The following is a 10,374-nucleotide window of genomic DNA, read 5'->3' as shown; positions in this document are numbered from 1 at the left end:
GGTTTTATCAAGGGGAAGCTATAGCGGGCAAGGCCAAGTGAGAGGGACACCTCCTAGTAGACAAGTCGTGGCTCCTCAAGTTGTTTGTGACTACTGTGATAAGCCCAACTATACAGAAAATGAATGTTGGAGAAAATCGGGGAAGTACTTGTACTATAGCAGTGTCGAGCACCAACTCGCAAGTTGTCCAAGTGTGCTGAAGGAGGGAGGTAATACTCAAAGGTCAGAAAAGTCAACATCTAAGCAGACTAATGCTGGAGGGAGTCGACCTAAAGTGCTTGCTAGGGTTTACGCTTTGGACTTTCAATAGATCCCTGACTCTACTGAGATGGTTGAAGGTACGATCCCTATTTTCCACCGTTTAGTTAAAGTTTTGATTGATCCGAGTGCAAAAAACTTTTTTGTGAACCCTAACTTTATGAGCGAGATAGATATGAAACCAATTAAATTACCTTATGATTTGGAGGTTAGAACGCCTACTGGGAATCAAAGTTTAATTGCTAACTTGATAAATGGGAATTGTGAGATATGGGTTGGGGAGAAAAATTAATGGCCGAGTTGATGAGTTTAGCTATTAAGGAATATGATGTTATCCTAGGAATGGATTGGTTAGTTTGTTACCATACTCAGTTGAATTGTAAGACGAAAATGGTAGAATTGTGTATTCCGGGAGAGACAACCCTAAAATTGGATGTAAGGGGCAGACTTGCCTTATCTGCTCTTATTTTAGGAATTCGAGGTAGAAAGATGTTGAGCAAAGGAACTCAAGGATATTTGACTTTTTTTATAAATACTCCTAATGATAAAGTGAGATTGGAAGATATGCTAGTAGTAAAGGAGTATCCAGATATTTTTTCTGAGGAACTAGAGTCTTTATCTCCGGAAAGGGAGATAGCCTTTAAGATTGATGTGACTCCGGGAGTAGTACCTATGTCTAAGATGCCTTATAGAATAGATCCGGCTGAATTGAAAGAATCAAAGTTGCAATTACAGGACCTTCTAGAGCGAGGCTTTATAAAAGAAAATGATTCACCGTGGGGAGCTCCGGTATTGTTTGTTAAAAAGAAAAATAGTAGTTTGAGATTGTGCATAGACTACCAGGCTTGAATGACGTAACCATCAAGAATAAGTATCCTTTACCCCACATTGATGAGTTATTTGATCAATTGCAAGGGGCGGTAGTATTTTCAAAATTGGATCTCAGGTAGGGTTATTATCAACTAAGGATTTTGAAAAAAAATATACCTAAAACTGCCTTTAACTCGAGGTACGGACACTTTGAGTTCGCAGTGATGCCATTCGGGTTGACTAATACACCTACAGTTTTTATGGATTTAATGCACAGACTCTTTAAACCTTATCTGAATCAGTTTGTAGTAGTATTTATTGATGATGTACTGGTGTATTTTAAGACTCTAGAGGATCATGAGAATTATTTTACAAAATTTGAGGGAACATCAGTTGTATGCTAAGTTTAGCAAATGTGAATTCTGGTTGAAGGAAGTAATCTTTCTAGGTCATATAATTCCAAGGACGGAATTAAGGTGGATCTAGCCAAAGTTGAAGCAGTTTCTAAGTGGAAGCAACCGGAAAATCCTACTAAAATTCAAAATTTTATTGGGTTAGTAGGGTATTATCGGAGGTTTATCAAAGATTTTTCTAAGATTGCTGGACCCATGACTGAGTTGACCAAGAAAAGTGAAAAATTTATATAGGGCCCGAAGTGCGAAGAAAGTTTTCATAAGTTAAAGAGACGGTTGACAAGGGCACTTGTATTAGCTTTACCTAATGGAAAAAATAGTTTTGTGGTCTATACAGATGCTTCCAAAGAAGACTTGGGGTGTGTATTGATGCAGAATGATAAGGTGATTGCGTATGCCTCTAGAAAATTAAAACCGCATGAGAGAAACTACCCAACTCATGATTTGAAGTTAGCGGCTATAGTGCTTGTATTAAAGAAGTGGAGATATTACCTATATGGAGTGACATTTTAGGTTTTCACGAACCATAAGATTCTTAAGTATTAGTTTTCTCAAAAGGAGTTGAATTTGAGACAACGTAGATGGGTGGAGTTTTTTGAGGATTATGATTGTACGATAAATTATCATCCAAGAAGAGCGAATGTAGTGGCCGATGTTTTAAGTCGTCAAGTGCAAGTCGCAGGATTGATGATTAAAGAATTGCACTTGTTGGAAGAGATTAGTTGTTGGAATCCTCGACTTGAACCGAGAAAAGTGATCCTTGGAAACATTGTCATGAAATCCACTTTGTTGGAACATATCAATGAAGCTCGGGAGAAGGACATTGAAGTACAAAAGTGGTTAGAGAAAATTAGTAAGGGAGAAATGTCGAATTTTAACTTGGGAACAAACGATGTACTAAGATTTCAGAATCGTATGGTAGTGCCAAAAGACGAATGGCTTAAGAAGGAAATCCTGAAAGAAGCATACCGATCTAAGTACATGGTACATCTTGGAGGGAATAAAATATATCAGAACTTGAAGAGTCTATGCTGGTGGGAGAACATGAAAAAGGAAATTGTTCAGTTTGTCCAGACTATTGGATTTGCCAGCAGGTTAAAGTCGAGCATCAGAAATCATCTGACCTATTGCAACCTTTAGAGATACCCGAATGGAAGTGGAAAAATATCACCATGGATTTTGTATTTGGATTGCCAAGAGCACAAAGAGGTCGATGCCGTTTAGATAATAGTGGATAGTTTGACCAAATCTACTCACTTTTTGCCAATTAGTATGAAATACTCGTTAGAGAAGTTAGCTAAGTTATACTTGAATGTTGTTATAAGGTTACACGGGATACCTGTAAGTATTGTATCTGATCGAGACTCTCAATTTGTTTCTCGATTCTGGCAAAAAATGCAAGAAATGTTAGGGACTAAATTAAATTTTAGCACTACTTACCACCCACAAACTGATGGACAATGAGAGAGGACGATTCAAACTCATGAGGACATGTTGAGAACCTATATTTTGGATTATGGTGAGAGTTGGAGTAAGTATTTGACATTGGTGGAATTTGCTTATAATAATAGTTTCCATTCATTCATTCAAATGGCTCCGTATGAAGTACTTTATGGTCGACAGTGTAGATCTCCGATTTGTAGGGATGAAATAGGTGAAAGAAAGATTTTAGATCCAACTGCAGTGTCTTGAATTGAAGAGGCGCGAGAAAAAGTGAAGTTAATACGCCAGAGGATTCAAACCGCACAAAGTCGTCAGAAGAGCTATGCAAACAATTGAAGGAAAGATTTAGAATTTGCGGTTGGAGATCAAGTTTTCCTTAAGATCACTCCTCTGAAAAGCGAGTCTGATGATAGGAAAAGTGTCGCGCCCCATTTTTGAAAATAAAGAAAAATGAATTGTTTTTAAGAAAATGAATTTTTTGGATTATTTTTGAGTGCAAAATGTGTTTTTTAAAAATAAAGAAAAATGGGTCTAAATGGGACTTGAAAATGCGACGATTTGACCCAAAATGATAGTTTAAAAAGGGTTTTTAAATAAAAATTGGAGTCGCCACTTGGTATTGAGTTAAGGTGTACCAAGTCACCTAAAAATGAATTTTTCAAAGAAAAGGAAAAAAATAGAAAAACCCTTTTTAAACGACTCCAAATTTACGTAAATCAAAGAAAAAGGTTCGGGAGTCACATTTGAAGAAAGGGAAGGTAAAGATAAAAAATTCAAGGCACCCTTTCAACCTAACCAAGGCTAGTTGCGCGATTTAGTAAAAAATTTTCTTATTTTACCCTTAAGATTTATCACATTTGGATGTACTATATGAATGCATACCCTAGACCTAGGAGGGTATCGGGGGGTCAAAATATCTCTTTAAACCTTAATTGGTGACAATCACATTAATTGTGATGCCCAATAGGGACTCTTTGAAGAGGTCACAGATATGCAAGTCATGAGACTCAAAAGAAAGAAAAAGTAAAGAAAATAATAATATACAAATGTGTATGACCTAAAGGAATGCATCATAATGGGTGCGGGGAACTTATACTCGTGACTTCAATGTTCCCTTTAATAGAGGGAATACGAGCGTGCTAAGGTTAGAAAAGCCAAATTCGTCCATATCCCATATCCAAGGGGTAATTTTCCTAATCTAATCATGCAAATGTACTAGCCTAGTTCTAATACTTCAATGGGAATGCAAGTCTAATGTTATGTTTTCATACAAAAGGGTAAGGAATATACATATAAGGGGAAATAGGGGATAAGGGCTATACATATAAGGAAAGTGTCATGCAACATGGTAAAGCCCTAAAAAAGTGAAAAAACATGCATGAGATGAAGTGATTTTATCACACAATCATGATCTAACGTGCGGATGGTCCCTAAGGATTTAGTGTTGGACTAACCCTTTACTAACGTTTTCTCCCAAGCGTTGGACTTGTAAGAGCTTGAGGGGAAGACCATGACTAGCATTGGACTAGCCACGGTAACGTGCATTCCATCCACATAATCAGATATAATACTAAAAAGCAAATAGACATGCAAAACACATAGTTTCACATAGCACGTAGCACGTAAGCATGCTTATCTAGATGCAGAAGCCTAGGGAAAGCAATTAAACACATAAACATATAGGCACGCACAAGCACATAGCACACAAACCCTATCTATTACAAAAAAGGATGCCTACTACAATCTAAGGGGGGGAAATTTGGAAAAGTAAATCCTAATTATTACAAATTGGGGTTTAAATGCCCTCAAATGACTTGCTTAATTAAAGAAAACGATATAAAAAGAAAGTGAAACAAGCAATTATACCATTAATAAAATGAAAATGGAATTAAAGCATGCATATTCACACAAAACATATAGGAGCACGTAGAAAATAAAATTAAAGAGATAGAGGTTACCTCCCTTGCAATGGGGTTCTCATGGGGTGAAATTACTTATTTATCCTCCAAAATAAAAGAAAAGGTCAAGGCAACACGAATAATTACGTAAATACGAAATTGAATCATCAAAAGCCTTTAAGCGCCTAAGCAGCCCATATTCAACTAAATTAGGATCCAAATGAAAGGGAAAAGAAAGTTTGAGGGATCAATTTGATTAACTTTCAATTGCTTGGGCCACAGTGAAACAAGAGGAGACTTGGGGGCCAAAGTGCAATTTTTGAAAGTTTTTTCATGCAAGTTCATGCAAAGTTACGAAGCTTATGCTTCTGCAATTTCTAGCTAACATCTCTACTGCAATTTTAGAATAGCAAGTTTTCTGCAGCTCTTAACAAGATTCAAACTTAAAACAACAAGACCACTATCTTATCCTCACACTTTGCAACACAAACTTTAGATTTAAACACCAAAAGTTGGCCAAAAGGGCATGCAAATCTGGACAGCTCATGGGCTTTTTTCTGCTACTTTGAAATTTCAGCAAACCTTTGGTTATTCGCCTAGATGTGAAGTGTGAAGCAACTCAAGCGAAATCTACCAATTCAACAACCAAAACCTAATGCAAAAACCTCAAACCATCCTTGTTAACATCACCTAAGCAGAATTATCTATCCCAGAAGATCCAATCAGAGGAAACCATAGACAAACCATCGCAGTCAAGTATCAAGCAAAACAAGCATTTCAAGCAAGCCAAAAGCTTGAGCAAAACAACATTTGGATATTCACCTAAATGTGCTCGTGTGTGAAAAATGCAGCAAAGATACAAGAGTAGGAAACTTAGTGTGAACATGTACATGGCATATCAACAAAACCACAAATTTCAATCAAACTAGAGCTTCAGCAACCGAAAGTGCAGGCCTGCTGCATTTTTACTTCCAAACTCGGATTTCAGATTCAAATACACAAAGTTTGATCAAGACCTTTTCAACCAAACATCACATAAATCTCCAAATCTTAAATCCAAGCATGATCATTCAACTTTAATGATTCCCACAGAGAGACTTCGGGCCAAGAAAATAAGAAAGAAAAAGTGCAACCGAGGAGCCTTTATCATCTACTTGCAATGGCCAATTAAACATTCAACACAGAACATTCCACTCTTCAACCAAACATTGAAATCATCATAAAGAAACAAGAACAGGCTATGCTTATGAACATGAAACTTTGACATCAAAACCCAAACAAGAAACTGAACACTTAATGCGTGATTCATACTTCTCCAAGTTTTCAAAGCTATGGCTTTTCTAAGTGCAGCTTTAATAGCAAATATTATTCATGACATTCCAACCAAACAACAAGCAAAGGAAACATGTCAACCGAGCCACAATTTCAGCAAAACAAAAGAAAAAACTGAAACTATCCGCACATACTGCTGCCACAAGTTGAGAGCTCCATGCTTGTTGCAGCAGTTTTTGCGCTCTTAAACTTCAAGCAAAACACACTCTGAATCCAAGCCATGTATCAACAAATGTTGTTTTTCAATTTTCAACATAAAACCTTGGATTTAAACACATAAAAGTGTCAAACACAGGAGCATGCCAATCTAGAAATTTCCTACACCTTTTTTCATTCAAATGAACAAACCAACTAAACAACACATAAATCCGTGTTCCAAACACAACCGCGAGTTTCAGCAGCAAGGAAACTAGTTAGCTAAGCTTTCTACCAGTCCCAAAAGAACAAAGCATGAACAGCAAACAAAATTTCAGGTACAGCTCACACAAAGTTGGAAGCTTTCTTCGTTTTCTCACTCGGTTGGAGCATATTCATGCAAAATCAGTCCCATAAGACCCCCTATCTCACTACCCCAAACCCTCTAATGTTATAACTTCCTAACATTGTTAAGATAATCCTCGACAAATCACTTATCAACGACCTATTAGCAACAACTCCCCCGTGCGACAGAAAAGAAATGCAGCAAAGCCATAAAAACTTGCAATAAGTCCATACCCTAACATATCAATCACACAACTAGCCACCATACTAGATGTCGCACCCCACTTTTTGAGGTGTGAGAGTAGTGTGTGGAATATGTATATGAACGTGTGTGAAAGTAAAAATAAAAGGCCGTGGGATTGTGAAATGCGACGGTTTGGCCAAACAAAGGGTTTTAGATAGAAAAGGAGTCGCCACTTGGTATAGAGTTAGGGTGTACCAAGTCACCCAAAAAGTGATTTTTTTGGAAAAAAAAAGTAAACAAACCCTTTTTAAAGAATTTTTAGGTCTACGTAACCAAAAAAAGGGATCGGAGGTCACATTTGATAAGGGAGAAGGCAAAGGCAAAGCCTAAGGCACTCCCTTACCCTAGCCAAAGCTAGTTGCGTGACTTAGCCCTTCTTTTTCTAATTCTTCTACCCAAAGTATGTGTTGCATGTTGGATATGACTAATGGATGCGAAAAAAGAAAAATGCAATCCTAAATCTAAAATGTCTCTTATGAGGCTTTTTGGTCCCAACCACATGAATTGTGATGGCCAATAAGGAAAACTCTCATAGAGGTCACGGGTAATGCAAATGAAGACCCAAATATGAGTGCAAGTGTGAAAATGTAAGAAGAATGCAAAATAAAATAAAAATAAAAATATAAATGTAAGTGCAAGTGTGCAAATGTAAGAAAAGTGCATGTGTGCCAATTGAGAAAATAAAGGTGTTTGTGTGCAAGTGGATGAAAATATGGTATAATAGTAATAAATGCATATAAGTGCAACTGGGTGCAATTTGTGAGGTAGAAAATAAATAAGTGATAGGAAAAGAAAAATGTACAAACATGGCATGTGGATTGAGAAAAAATATAAGTAGTAAAAGAATGTGGATAAAGAAGGTGAGGAAGTGATATGATAAAAATGAGAGTGTATGAACCTAGAGGGATGCATCAAGTCGGGTACAGAAATGACTCCTAACTTTGTGATTTTAATTTTCCCTTTTGATAGAAGGAATACAAGCGTGCTAAGGTTTAGAAAAGCCACACTCGTCTATATCCCATATTTAAGGGGTAACTCTCAAGCAAATGTACCTTATAACTAGCATGGAGATGCAAAAAAGCCTAAAATGAAAGGGAAAGGGTTGGAGGGGCATGCCAAATGCTAGAAAACTAAGAAAAATGTATGAAATGTAGTGAGACATGCAAGTATGTACTAACGAGAGGGGACAACCTATTGGATCTAGCATTGGACTAGCCCTCTTCTAAAATTCTCTCACAAGCATTGGACTTGCGAGAGCTCGAGGGGAGAGACCATGGCCAGCGACGCATTCATCCATCACATTCATCTATGACTATAGAAAGCAAGTAGACATGCCAATCACCATTAAACACGTAGCACATAACACTTAGCATGCTCGACTAAATGCAAGAGCCTAATAAAGCAAATTAACACGTAGCAACAAAAGCAAGCAATCAAGCTAATGAACCTATTACATTTGCTAACTAAAACAAATGGGGAAGAGGAAAAATGAATAAAAATGCTCTCCAAGCCCTAGCTATTACAAGCCAAGAGGTGTACACATACCCCATAAAAGAATAATTTAATAAAAGCAAAAGTAAATGAAATAAATGAAAGGAATTAAGGAAAGGCAAGGAAAGCAAAGTAGACATGCAATTCTCACTTAGCACGTTGGATCACATAGAGGAGAGACAAAAAAGGATAAAAGAAGTTATACCTTCCCGTTTGTGATGTTAGTAAAGTGAACAAGACTTAACTTGGGCTAGAGTCACCAAAGAAAGAGATAACTTGGGCTAAAACCGTCAAAGCAAGGGATTAGTGCACCACTTTAAAGATAAGTAGAATAAAAGGCAAAAAGGAAACTCAGAACACCTTAGAAACTTCAAAAGGGGTATTAACAAACCACCAAAATTTTCCCTAATTGCGACTTAAATGAAATCAAATAATGCATAATTTCCAAGAAAAGCAAATATTAATCACATTTTCGAAATAGAAAAACTACCGAGGACCCAATTGCAAATATTAAACAATCACTCAAACCCAATTTAAACATTTTGGAAAACTTCAAAGGCCTATAAGCAAAGAAATAATCACGTAGTGGTTCAAATTGCAATTATTCTAGGACCTAATTGCAAGAAAACAGAACATAGTTGGGCCTTTGTAGCATTGCTTAGCAAACTAGGGGTCAAGGTGCAATTTTTGAAAGCCATTTGCATGCAAGTTCCATGCAACTACGAAGGAAAAACAAATTTCTGCATCACCTTGCCCTTAAGCTTTCAGCAGCCAACACAAAATCCGAACACCAACTTGTTTTCAAATTCCGATTACAAACCTAAACACACAGCTTTAAACTAGATGCAAACTGTATACTCACCACTATCCAAACAGGCAGAAAAATTAGAAAGATCTCATGCAAAATTCTGGAAAAAACATGCAAGAAAATTTGAAGAACAAAAAAAAAACACTGCTATAACTTTCTTCCCATTTCATCGACACAGACAAGCCAACCAAATATCAGAATTTTTGGGTCAAAAAACAAACGTTGCAAGCCTCACTCATAAATTAAACCAAATATTAAACCTTTATTATGGGATCAGGGCAGAAAATCTGAAAAAACGCCAGGAAAAGAAAGAAAAACCAAAACAGAATGCAGCGAAAGCTTTTACAATGGCAAAGCAAGAGTGCAGCAAAAATTCTTGTCGTTTCTCTGTGATTTTTATAACTTATTAGCGCACCCACAAGACTACACTAGATTTCAAAAGGCCACCATAAAACACTAGATTGAACCATGCAAAATAATAACCCATTCAAGGTTCACTCCAAGTTATGTTCAAACACAGTTTCCTGCTGCAAATTCGCTGCTATGGAATTCATAACGGAACCAGGTAACAAAATCCAAGAAATATCAAGTTTTCAAACCAAGCAACAAGATTATGGAGTTCACGCATCAAGATTCCATCTTGGTACATTTAATGTCAAATTGGTGATATAAAACCAGAACTATCATCTCGTAAGATGGGCAAGAAAAGTGCAGCCAAAGAAAAGAATAATGCAAGCAAGTTTCTCTTCGCTACAACTAACATCTGAACCCAAACATCACTCTCTAATTTCAAGCAAGCAAAAAATACAGCCACTCGACATCTACACTCACACAAAAACCTTCTGCTGCCATTTCATTCAGCCGAAGTCCGCTCATGTGGAAAACTCAGACGAACACCGCTGTAATGATTTCGGCCCATCTATAATCATATTACCCGAATAACATTTCCATTTTTCAGAAGATCTGACTGTATTGCTAATCACAGAAATGCAGAAAAGGAAGAAGCTTGTAGCGAACTGAAGCTAGATTCATCGAAAGTTACTGCCTTTTTAACCCAACCATCTAATCATCGAATATCCACTTGCTCTAAAGCCTTTACATCTCAAAACATCAGAAATCCCAGAAAGGTGAACTACCAGATGTATGTACGAGGAAGGAACAAGAAAACAGATGACATGAAACGAAAAAAAAAACTGC

The sequence above is a fragment of the Coffea arabica genome, chromosome 5c (genome assembly GCF_036785885.1).
Source record: "Coffea arabica cultivar ET-39 chromosome 5c, Coffea Arabica ET-39 HiFi, whole genome shotgun sequence".
NCBI classification, from domain to species: Eukaryota; Viridiplantae; Streptophyta; class Magnoliopsida; order Gentianales; family Rubiaceae; genus Coffea; species Coffea arabica.
This window is presented reverse-complemented; position numbering follows the sequence as displayed.